At 43.6% G+C, this 12,127-nt stretch overlaps 1 protein-coding gene and 1 pseudogene across 2 annotated transcripts in view; both read left to right on the top strand.

The window, feature by feature from the left end:
• PAFAH1B1 (platelet activating factor acetylhydrolase 1b regulatory subunit 1) overlaps positions 1 to 12,127 on the top strand; it is a 118,139-nt gene that overhangs the window by 4,926 nt on the left and 101,086 nt on the right. The window lies entirely within an intron of this gene.
• LOC308531828 (small ribosomal subunit protein eS25-like) lies at positions 8,225 to 9,988 on the top strand (annotated as a pseudogene). Its single transcript has 2 exons — positions 8,225 to 8,298; positions 9,595 to 9,988. The product of its transcript is annotated as a small ribosomal subunit protein eS25-like (transcript).

Here is a 12,127-nt window from a genome sequence, read left to right as displayed (position 1 = left end):
CTCCCTAGACGGGTAATGCGGTTTAGTTCCCCACTGACAAACCCGCTAAAGAGAGACCATGGTGTGATGTGGCTGCCCTCTTTGGTAGGAAGCAGTGGAGAGAGAACGCAGGAAGATGGTGGTTGTGCTGGGCACCTCTCCGGGACACCTGACTGACGGTCCAGACTGTGAGCAGTTTTCCACCTGATCACTCGTCATTCAGGTTCCCGGTCTATGAAGGCTAGAGAGCGTTTACTTACTTAGAATCACTGAAGGTCACACTTCAGTGATTGGGGTGCGGTGGGGGGGTCGATCGGGGGCAGGGACGGCAGGGGGGAGGGCCTCCAGTGGTTGGCTGGCTGGCCCCACCCCCGATCTGGCCTGTTGGCTGCTGCAGTGCATGTCATAGCCACTGGTCGTTCTGATCGTTCCGCCCTTCAGTCGCTTGGCTTTTATATACATAGCTGCCTACTTATGTAGAAAATTCAAACAAAAGTAGAAACTGTATAATTTAACATACTTTGTAAAGATTGAGTGAAAGCGGAGATACAGATTCCCTGGCAATGGGCAAGGAGACACCTGATTAGTGGTGTCACTCTAAAACAGTCAGGGGCAAGGCAGACGTACTGTCCTAAGTTTATCCTACCTTAATGTCAGTGTTGGTGGCCAGAGCTGTTTCATGCCTGGGGCACATTAAAAAAAAATGCCCTGGACAGTGTGGCTCAATTGGTTGGAGTGTGAAACTGTATATATGAGAAGGTGGGTTTGATTCCCTGTCAGGGCACATACCCAGGTTGCGGGTTTGATCCCTGGCTAGGGGGCCGGCAGGGGGCAGCCAATCGATGCTTCCCTCCCCCCTCTCAAATCAATTAAAAAAAGAAAGGAAGAAGGAAGTGGAGATGCAATAATAAAAATATATGATATATGGGAACATGGGCTCCTTCTCATGTTCCAACTCTTCCTCCCATCCTGTGGAAATATAATGAAGGCCATCTGTAAATGGACTGTGAGAGCTTGGGAAACTGGCCAGCAACTCAGTCTAAGAAAGGCCAAAGAGGAACTGCTTCTAGATGTGAACGGGATTATAAGTAGCTAGAGTTTTGATCTCTCACAGTTTGTGCACAGGCACGTCCCCCGCCCCCTGCATGCCCTGATTTTCTGTTTTCAGCGTTGGGAAATTCTGAGCAACGGCACAAAACAATAGCACCGGCAGGCCGCCACCAGTGTGACCCATCCACAAACCAGATGGGACTTGAGTGGGACAAATTCACTGGTGGCACCTAGTAAACGTCACAGTCGGTGGCTAAAGGTGCACATGTAATTCCTAATAAACTCGTGTCTTTCACAGCCAGTCCTCCGGGTTATGTCTTTGGAATCCACAATACGCTGAGGCTTTCTAGGACCTCAGCACTTGGCATAACAAAAAACAAAAAGTCACTTTGAATAGTTACAGAGCATTCCGTTGGAAAGATATACCATTATATTATTGGAGCAGAAGTTCACGGGCAGGCAGCTGTTTCATTTTTCTTTACTGTAAACAGTGCTGGGATGCACATCTTGTATACAGAGATGCTACAATTTAAGTGGTCTTCCTATCCCTGCTGGGGGAAGGGGGGAGATGGTGGAAGTAGGGGAAAGGTCATGAGAAGATGAGATTCGACTTGTTCCTTATGGGGAACTGTTGGGAGAGTGTCTGAATGTACCTGGAGATGACCTGAGCTCCCTAATGGCAGTGCTTAGAGCAACAGCTCCCAAACATCAGTGAGCACACGGATCATCTGGGGAACTTGTTAAGCATCAGGTTCCAGAGCTGCACCCCAGAGTCAGATTCAGTCTGAGGAGGGGGTCAGAGAATCTGCATTTTTAACAAGCACCCTGACTCCGTGGTCGGCAAACTGCGGCTTGCGAGCCACATGCGGCTCTTTGGCCCCTTGAGTGTGGCTCTTCCGACCTAAGCCTTAGGAGTACCCTAATTAAGTTAATAACAATGTACCTAGCTATATAGTTTAAGTTTAAAAAATTTGGCTCTCAAAAGAAATTTCAGTCATTGTACTGTTGGTATTTGGCTCTGTTGACTGAGTTTGCCGACCACTGCCCTAACTGACTGACTCTCATATGGGTGGTAGACCACACTGGAAGAGATACTGACTTAGAGAGTTCAAGAGAGAGTAGCGGCAGGTAAATTGTGTTCACCTGAGAAACAAGTGGGGCGGGGCTGGGGTTGATAGGGAAGGAAATTAATTAGGCAACTTCAGTCAACCTATGGGACCAGGCTCCAGTGTGCTTTGGATTACGGTAGAACTAACAAATCTGCCTTCAGACAATACAAAATAATATTGAATGTTAACTGTAATTTAAAATAGAAGAGCCCTAGCCATTTGGTTCAGTGGATAGAGCATCAGCCTGCGTACTGAAGGGTCCCTGGTTCGATTCCGGTCAGGGGCACATGCCCGGGTTGCAGGCACGATCCCCGGTGGGGGGCGCACAGGGGCAGCCGATCAATGGTTCTCTCTCATCATTGATGTTTCTATCTCTCTTTCCCTCTCCCTTCCTCTCTGAAATCAATAAAAATATTAAAAAAGAAAATAGAAGAAAAACATTTTTTTAAAAATCTGCCTTTATTCTCTAAAAGGATCTGATGATTCTGATAGTCACATAGAAAGATACTAAGTCTCGTAGTCTGTCCCTAAACTGTCATTTCCTCCTCTTCCTGTGTCCAATGTTATTTAGTTATGACTGTAGGTACATAAAAACAGCCCAGCATGTTCACTGGGGCATTAAAAAGCCATAGGCTCTGGCTGGGGAAGGTGGGAGCCTACCTCAGAGTCACTGGCAGAGGTACCCAAGGTTAGGGGACGTGGGAGAACAATCCCAAGTCTTGGTGAGGATGTGGCCCAATAGGAACTCTGATGGGTGGAACATAAATTGATCCATTCATTCTGAAAAACAATTTGAGCCAATAATTCTACCTCAGGGTATATATCCCAGAGAAACTCTTCTACTTGGGCTCTAGGAAACACAGACATCAAAACAGCAAAAAATTGGAAAGAATCCAAATGCCCTTGGATAAAAGAATGGATAAATTAATTAATTGTGGTTTATTTAAACAATGAAATACTAATGTAAATGAATGAATTATACACACCTCAGCATGGATGAATTAGAGAACTATGAGTGAAAAAAGTAATTCACAAAATACATTCTTGTTAAATTTAAAAATAACCAAAACTAAATTTAGTGTTTGGTGCTTTATGTATAGAAAAATATAAAGAAAAGCAAAATATTGTGGGACAAATTTAGAATAGCAGTCACCTTTGGGTAAGGCAAGGGATGAGATCTTTGAGCACAGGGAGTAGTGTTGTAGTTAAGTGGGGTGGTGGGCGTCACAGGTGTTTGTTTTATTATTAGGCACGTGACTACATATCATAGCATATATTCTTTTGACTATATCAAGTATTGCAAAATTTTAAAAATAGAAAGATGAAACTCCTAGCCACTACTGTGGTCTCAAGGTTATTGATCCTCTGAACTCCATCTTTGTGGGGTTCCAACAGGCACGGTGGATCGGGAAGCAAGGTGGCAGGCGTGAACAGACCACCTCCCTCTCATGATTCAGAAATAGAGGCATCCCTCTGTTCTGCCCGCTTCCAACCTATTTCTCATAGACTGTATCTGTCACTAAGTAATGGCTTCTTTTCCCAGCCAAACTGATTGCATGTTTAGATAATATGGCATTTTTCTCTGACAACAACAGGGTGATGCTTGGGACATTGTTTTCTGAACAAACAAGCTATCCTAGCACCCATTTTTTTTTTTTAATCCTAATGCATCCCTAGCACCCATTCCTTTCCATCTGCCAGTCTCACATCTGACTGGGCCTTTATGCTTCCTTTTGCATCCCTGGTCATGAGCTTCTTTGGCTCCCTTCCTCACTGGCTGTGAGCTCAGCACAGCAGGAGGAGGGCTGTCCTGGGCCTTGAACATTCTCCCTCTCGCATGTATCTTTAGAAGAGGGGTGGAGCTCCTGAGGTGAGGTTTAGACTTGAACAACACGGTTAAGTGGATTAAGATCCTAAATAGTTGAGTTCCAATTCCTCTTCACCCTGCCTAACTGTGTGTGGCTTGGGATAGGCCCCTCATCACCATGGAGCCTATTGGTTTGCCTGAGAGATAGAGAGTATTGTTTTGGGGGATGTAGATAATGTGTAAGGACCATTAAGAGGCGAAAAAGACATTAAAGTTCATCTAGTTTCACCCACTTGTATTAAAAATGGAGAGGAGACTTGGGTAGACTAGGGATGCTTTACTGGCAGATATTGGACTAGAACCCAGGTCTCCTGTCTCTCCCATCACCTTGCCTCCCTGTTGCTTGCTGAGGCAGAGATGAGGGAGGAGGATCTATAGCTACTAGCTTAGCCCTGCCCGAGCTTCACCCAAGGGCAAGACATTCAGCCTTAGAAGATGTTGCCTTTGAAATTGCTGACGCTATCTGGGGGCAGGGAGGAGCCTGCCTCACCTGTCAGCTGGTCCATTGCACAATCTGGCAGCTCTGAGACTCTTCTTCCCACACCAGGCTCAGCTATAGAAGGCCAAAGTCAGGGTTCAGGGAATAACAAAAATTTGGACACGACCCCTACCTCTCCCTCATGCCCTCCCCCCTCTCCCTGCAGAGGTTGGGGTACATTGAGGGTAAGAAAGGCCTGAGGAGGGGACGCAAGGGTGGGAGAGCAAGCTCTTCGTAAGAGTTGAAAGGGAGCAGGGCTAGTCCTCCTCACCCCAAATGGGTATTTAATTTTGGGGAGGGAATTTGTGGACAAGGTAGAAAGGGGAGGAAGAATCTTTGGCCTGGTCCTTCTTTCAGCCCAGGAGTTGAGAATTTATCTTTGAAATGGAGAAATGGGAGGAAGTGAGACAGAGCCCTGAGTTGGTCCATGAGGCTGGAGTATAGACTCTAATGGAAGCAATGGAGACTGGACTCAATGCAGAGATGTCTGGGGTCCCATTTTTTGTCCCCTCAACAGTGAGGCAGCAAATGGAGAAACCAGAACAACACACGGCCTCTCCCAGCCCTGGCACACATGCAGACTGCCATACATCAGCCCCCATCAGAAACAGAGCCACTCACTACTCAGGAATTCCATCAAAGGTCCCTGAACAATCTGATTAAAGCTGTTTTCTAAAAAGTATTCAATTGTCATATATGAGACTGCATGACTTTAACACAAAGGGGAGGTAACTTTCATTACCTTCCATTCATACACAGCAAGTCCAGGCTAGACCTTAGAGTCTGAGACAGATGCTTGACCTTTTCCATGCTGCTCATGTTGACAATGCACAGAAATCCTGTAATTGACGCTATGCCTTTTAGTCACTAAAGGAGCCTTCACAACGGCCATAGATTCCAGTTGTCAAACTCAGTTGCATAGACCGTGGCTTTTTGGGGAGTCCCCTGTGAGTTGTGCACAGTTTTGGGAGGGCTTTTGTTGGGGGCAGGGCCTCAGGCCCGCAGGCATCGATCCCCACAGGGCACAGTGGCTCTGTCAACTGTTTCTGTTCCCAACTTGGTGACCTGGGACCTAGTCCCTGGATGCAGTGGGTAGCCATGTCCTCCCCAGGACCCAGTGCTCCTGCTCTCACTCTCACAGCTCTCTGTTCTTGCTTCTTTTCCTTCCACCAGCCTGTGGGGAAATATTGATGTACGATTATAAAAATACTTCAAAAACAGAAATGATACAGTAATGTATGGTGGTTGGTTTTTTAAAAAAATTGAATACTAAGATCTGGTGATGGATCTAATAACTTCATACTTTTGAAGTAATGATAAATGTAAACAATATTTCAACATATTGCAACAACCATAATAGGATATGAAAAATAGCTGATTTCTGCTTATGAAAAGGGCATGGGTACTGTTAATACAACAGTGGTTGGTTGCCTGCATTCATAATGGAAGGAAATGCTACATTTCAGATACAGGTTAATGAAAATAAAGATGTAATTTTTTCCCCATTCAAGTTCAAGGGCTAGGTCATAAAAAACCCTGGTGAGCCCTAGCCAGTTTGACTTAATGGATAGAGCGTTGGCCTGCGGACTGAAAGGTCCCAGGTTCGATTCCGGTCAAGGGCACATGCCCAGGTTGCAGGCTTGATCCCTAGTAGGGGTTTGCGGAGGCAGCCAATCAATGATTCTCTATCATCATTGATGTTTCTCTCTCTCCCTCTCCCTTCCTCTCTGAAATCAATAAAAATATATTTTGAAAATAAAACAACCCTGGTGAGAGGAACTTCACCCCTCTCAGTCCCTATTTCTTCAACAGGAGCTACAAATTCTCTGTGAGACTAGTAGCACAAGACGTATTATCTGCTGGAATGAAGGGGGGGAAAAGTGTGTACATAGGTAAATATCTAAACTTAAAACTTTTCTACCTTCAGTGGCATTTATTTACTCCTAGTTTACACACAAAATTAACATGCCTGATAATCTCTTTTTTTAACTCACAGAAAAATAGAAGCAGCACATTCGAAAAGAGAGCTGCAGCTGCTAAGAAAACATTTGTAATACCTAAAGTGATTGCAAACAGCCTGAAATGTAGGGAAAACATTATTTTTAAGGGTAGACAAGAGCCCTGACCGGCGTTGGCCCGAGCATCAAAGAGTCACAGGTTGGATTCCAGGTCAAGGGCACGTACCTCGGTTGCAGGTTCAATCCCCAGCCCTGGTCCAGGCACATGCAGGAGGCAACCAGTCAATGTGTCTCTCTCACATCAATGTTTCTCTCTCTCTCTTAATCTCTCTCTCTCTCTCTCTCTCTCTCTCTCTCTCTCTCTCTCTCCCCTTTTCTTCCCTCCCTCCCCACAGGCCCTCCTTTCCTTCCACTCTCTTTAAAATCAATGGAAAAAAATAGCCTCAGGTGAGGATTAACAACAAAAGCAAAAATAAAAAAATCATAGAAAATTAGAAAGATTTAATCTGTGTAGGAGGGAATAACTATATATGTGCTTTAATTTCCATGATTGCAATAACTGATATTCATCAGTATGACCCCATACTCTGAAGAAAGAACTAAATTTGTGTGTTTGTGAACCTATACTTAGGAAGAAGTACTGGATATAATATCCTTAGCACTATTTCTTAGCAAGATGGTTAAAAGAAAGTTTTGATGCTTACATGGGTAAAGCTGAGGTGTTATATTTTAGTCTGAGGTTTTGAAATTAATATTATACCCATTACCCTATGCACCCTTATTCCTGGGGTTCTTCTTACAGGACACTTTAAAGTTCCCTACGCTCCCCTGGGAGTAAAGGACAGTGGTGAGCATTATGGGACCACTGGAAGAGAACCCATCTCAGTTCGAATGCCAACGTCGATAGCAAATTATAGAGCATGGAGAACAGGACCCAGGTGACTCCCCTTCATCCGATGATGATCAGTAGATCCTAACCCACAGAATTGTGAAATAATTTCCCATTAAAGCCAAATATCCTCAACTTCACTCTGGGACCAGAGCCTGCCAGAAGGGGCTCTGAGAGATATCAAGGATGGACATTGAACTTGGCTGGTCCAACACCTGCCTTTTACGATGAGGGAACTGAGGCCTAGAGATGAAGTTAGTGTCATATTAACATTGTTTCCTCCTTAAATATTTTAGTAGAGTTCAATGATAAAGCCATCTGGGCCTAGAGTTACCTCTAGCCCAGGCGTCCTCAAACTACGGCCCGCTGGCCACATGCAAATACAAATATTGTATTTGTTCCCGTTTTGTTTTTTTACTTCAAAATAAGATATGTGCAGTGTGCATAGGAATTTGTTCATAGTTTTTTTTAAACTATAGTCCAGCCCTCCAATGGTCTGAGGGACAGTGAACTGGCCCCCTGTTTAAAAAGTTTGAGGACCCCTGCTCTAACCCCTTAAAATCCCTTAAACTACTCCAGTGAGCAAGATGGATTTAAGGCACCATTAGGTCTCCCACCTTCTCAGTTGGTGACTTCTTGATCAATAAACCTTGCCTTACTCCAAATTCAAAAATCATTGTTTTGAGTTTTGGCCTTTCGAAGCATCGGGCACACAAACAAGGCTGTTGTCTTCATGTCTGACATTGAAGTTTGAAGTCCACAGAGCAGGCAGCTGGGAATAGAAAATGGATATAAAGTAGAGGAGAGTAAAAATAAGCTGGGACTCACAGGCATGATCTGGAGCCCATGAGGATCATCTGGAGCCTATGTCAGTTCTTGTGGCCTCTCGTGTTGATGGTGTGGGTGTCCTGCAGAAGCCAGGGCTCTGGCCCAGAAGTCAGAGAAGCTGAAGGAAGATTCAGGGGAAGGTGAGACAGTTACATGCATGGCTGCTGCCTCACGTCAATGAGGTGAGGCAGTGGATAATCCGCAACATATGTCAGCTATAAAGTAGCTCCTGCTTCATTTCCGCCTTCCTAAGCTCCCACAAGAAACTCTTTTGTGGCTCAAGATAACTGGAAACATACTGAAAAGGGAACTCTGGGAAATGTAACTTAGTCTAGCCAAGCTGAAACATTTCAAAGGCATCACATTTTATAGCTGGATGGTTATGAACATCTCCCCCAGAGTCAGACTTCCCGGGTTTGAATTACAGTTCCTTTATTTAAAGCTGTGTGTCCATTTGAAACTATTACAAAATAATATTGGATGTAAACTGTAAAACGAACAAAGAAACACTATTTGAACCTCTTTTTTTTAAAAAAAGCAAAACCTTGGTGTCCAACAGTAAGTTACTTAGTCTTTCTGTGCCTCCATTTCACTGTCTATAAAATGAAGATATAACAGTGGTACTTACCTTATAAGATTTGTGTGAGATTTAAATGAGATAATATATACTTGCTATTCATGTATTATTGATAAGACTTGGTCTATTAGAAAAGTACAATAAATACCAGTTATTAAAGGCAAATCATTTAATCTTTTTTATCTTCAGGTTTTTTAAATCTGTAAAGTGGGAATAAATTCCTTAGCTTATTTCAAAGGCATCTACTGAGGATAAAATGAAATAACCCGTTTTAAAGTCTTATTCAAATGTGAACAGAGGTGATGGTGGTCATAGCAACTCTCTTAGCTCCTTCCAGCCTTAGGACTAATACCTACCCCAGTGACTTACCTAAAGTGAACTCATCAGTGATTATTCATTAGAAGAGCAGTTCTCCAAATGTACCATATTGATGTAAAATGTGAATAATAGGAAAAGCTGGGATGGGTATATGGAATTCTCTGTACTATTTTTGAAATTTTTCTTTAAATCTAAAATTATTAAAAATAAAACATTTGCCTGGCAGGTGTTGCCCAGTGGTTAAGCATCGACCCATGAACTAAGGGGTCAGGGTTCTATTTCCTGTCAGGGCTTATGCCCTGGTTGCAGGCTCAATTCCCGGTAGGTGGTGTGCAGGATGTAGCTGATCAACCATTCTCTGTCATCATTGATGTTTCTCTCCCTTCCTCTCTCTGAAATCAATAGAAATGTATTTTGGGGGAAAAATAAAACATTTATTTTTTAAAAACTTAATCTTAAAAATAAATTAACTTTTTTATCCGACATCTCATCAAAGCAGCATTGGCAGCAACTGATCTTCAAGTTTCTCTAGGTCGCCCAGGGATGACAAAAAGAAGAAAGATGCTGGAAAGTCGGCCAAGAAAGACAAAGACCCAGTGAACAAATCTGGGGCAAGGCCAAAAGGAAGGAGTGGTCCAAAGGAAAAGTTCAGGGAAAACTCAAAAAACCAGTCTTGTTTGACAAAGCAACGCACGACAAGCTGTGTAAGGAAGTTCCCAACTATAGGCTTATCGTGACCCCAGCTATTGTCTCTGAGAGACTGGAGACCCCCAGTTCCTGGGCCAGGACAGCCCTAGGGGCTCCTTAGTAAGGACTGACTAACCTAGCTTCAAAGCACAGAGCTCAAGTCATGTACCAGAAACACCGAGGGTGGGGACGCCCCAGCTGCTGACGAAGATACATGGGCACCAGGTCCCGCCAGCTGTACATTGTGAGAAATAAAATTTTAATAAATAAAAAAATGAATAAATAAAAATGAAACTTAGTAAAAGAAAATGGTTCTCAAACTTGGGCAGGCATCAGAATCCCTTGGAGGGCTTGTTAGAATATACCTTGCTGAGTTCCTCTCTAAGGAGGATCATCAAGTAGGTCTGGAAAGGGGCCAGAGAAGTTGCATTTCTAACAAGCAATGCTGAGACTGCCGATCCGAAAATTACACTTTGAGAACCACTGACATAAAATTTAAAACTATATGACTTTTCCTGTATTTCTCATGAACAGAAGCTCCCATTCATTCAGCATGGTCGGTCATTTCTTGGCTCATTCTGTCCATGACATCACCCAACATTAATTTACCAGGAAGGAAGAAGGCGACAACTGATGTCCAACTCAGTCACTGAGCGGAACAGAGTTCAACAGGGCCTGGAAAGATCCCTTTTACCTTCCTCCCGCTTTTCTCCAACCTCTTCAAAGCTCTACGCCATGGATCAAGCCATGCTTAAAGTAATATACACACACATATATTTAAATGTATAAATTTCATTATAAAAAATATGCTCATGGAGGAGAATTCAGAACAAATAAAAGGGAGAAAAAATTATCCACAGCTTTCTCATCCAAAGACAACCACTTCATGCTTTTGTACCTTTATTTCCTAGTTTTTATTTCAACTATATATTTTTTTCAACTATATTTTTTAAGTTTTCCTTTTTTCTTTTAAGTTTTTCTTTTAAACATTGTGGTAATCAGAAAGGACACACATTTTTGTATTCTGCCTTTTCACTTGACACTATATCAGAGATATTTTTATATTGTTGTATAGTACTTGTGACATTAGAGGACTGTATAACACTGCAACTCTTCCCCTCTTGTTGGATGCTGCAGTGTTTTCACTACTGTACAAGGGAGGTCAAATTCCAGAGTTGCATGAATTCAGGTGTGGGGGAAAAAACAACTTCCTTTATTTTTCTATAACTGAATTAATTTCCTTCTTAAGCCCCAGATTTCTAGAAGCAAGAAAACATAGTCAGGTACTTCTAGGTAAACTCAATTATGATCAGGATGTTTCTGCTCTTCCCAGCTCTTCACCTCTCTATTGCTGAGGGAGGAAATGGGGAGGCGACAACCACTTCCTGAGCTTTCTCTGCCTTGTCTCATGGTAGCCTTCTGTTGTAGTATAACAGGTGAGTCATCCCTGTCTGGCTCCTAGGAAGGCGGGAGTGGTGGTGTGTGAGTGGAAGTTGGGCAGGGACCCTCCTCTGTGCTGACAATCTGCTGATGTGTAGCCACATCCTCATCTGTCCGTGTGGTATCCTCCTAACTGCGCCAGGAGAGTCCCCTCCTCACCTTCTCCCCCGAGAAGCTGGGAGAATCTGTTTCTGATCTCAAGCCTAGACATGCCAACCTGTCATTTCTGCCACATAGAATCTACACCATAAAGGGGGGAGATTTGCCCAGGAGGCTTGCTGCCTGCCTAGGCCTTGTGTAGACTCAAGGTCTTTTCAATCCCCAGTTAAAGGGGGTTTATTAAACTTCAGATGGAACCAGGTGCACAGTTCCTGCTGTTTTGCTGCTTCAAACTTTCTACCTATCTTCCCTCTCTAATAAGTCTTATCTTTTCAGAGTGGAGGTGGGGGAAACTGCTGTGTTTTTATGTTTTGTTTTGTTTTGACATGTCTCTTCCTACCTCATTCAGTATTATACTTGAATACATAGTTTGTGAATTTAAAAACAGATTTTGTTTTCTTTCTTCTCTGGTTGAGCCTCACAATCCAAAAGGAGGAATGTGGAGGTCTTGGATTTAAAGGGATTGTGAGAAGGGGAAAGATCACCCTGGTTATCATCTTATTATCCTTTCTTGTAACTAATGCTACAGAAAGACTTGGGCACATGTCACCAGCAACCTTTGACAGACAGGGTAGGGCTGTCAACCCTATGTATGAGCCAAGGCCTGATCTCATTAGGGAAGGTGAGGGGAGGTTCTTCAAGCTTGAGAGGGTATAAGCAGGTGGGCCACCTTATATACAATAGTGGCACTGTCCAAGGAACTGGGTGTAATTGCCTCCCCTCCTCCTTCAGTGAGCAAAGACAGGGAGAAGGCCCTGACACAATTAAGGGTGCCCTTTCCAATCCAC

This window comes from Myotis nattereri (genome assembly GCF_964212035.1).
Source record: "Myotis nattereri genome assembly, chromosome: 16".
Taxonomy (NCBI): domain Eukaryota; kingdom Metazoa; phylum Chordata; class Mammalia; order Chiroptera; family Vespertilionidae; genus Myotis; species Myotis nattereri.
The sequence above is the reverse complement of the archived record's forward strand: the minus strand, read 5'-3'. Positions and strand labels throughout refer to the sequence as shown.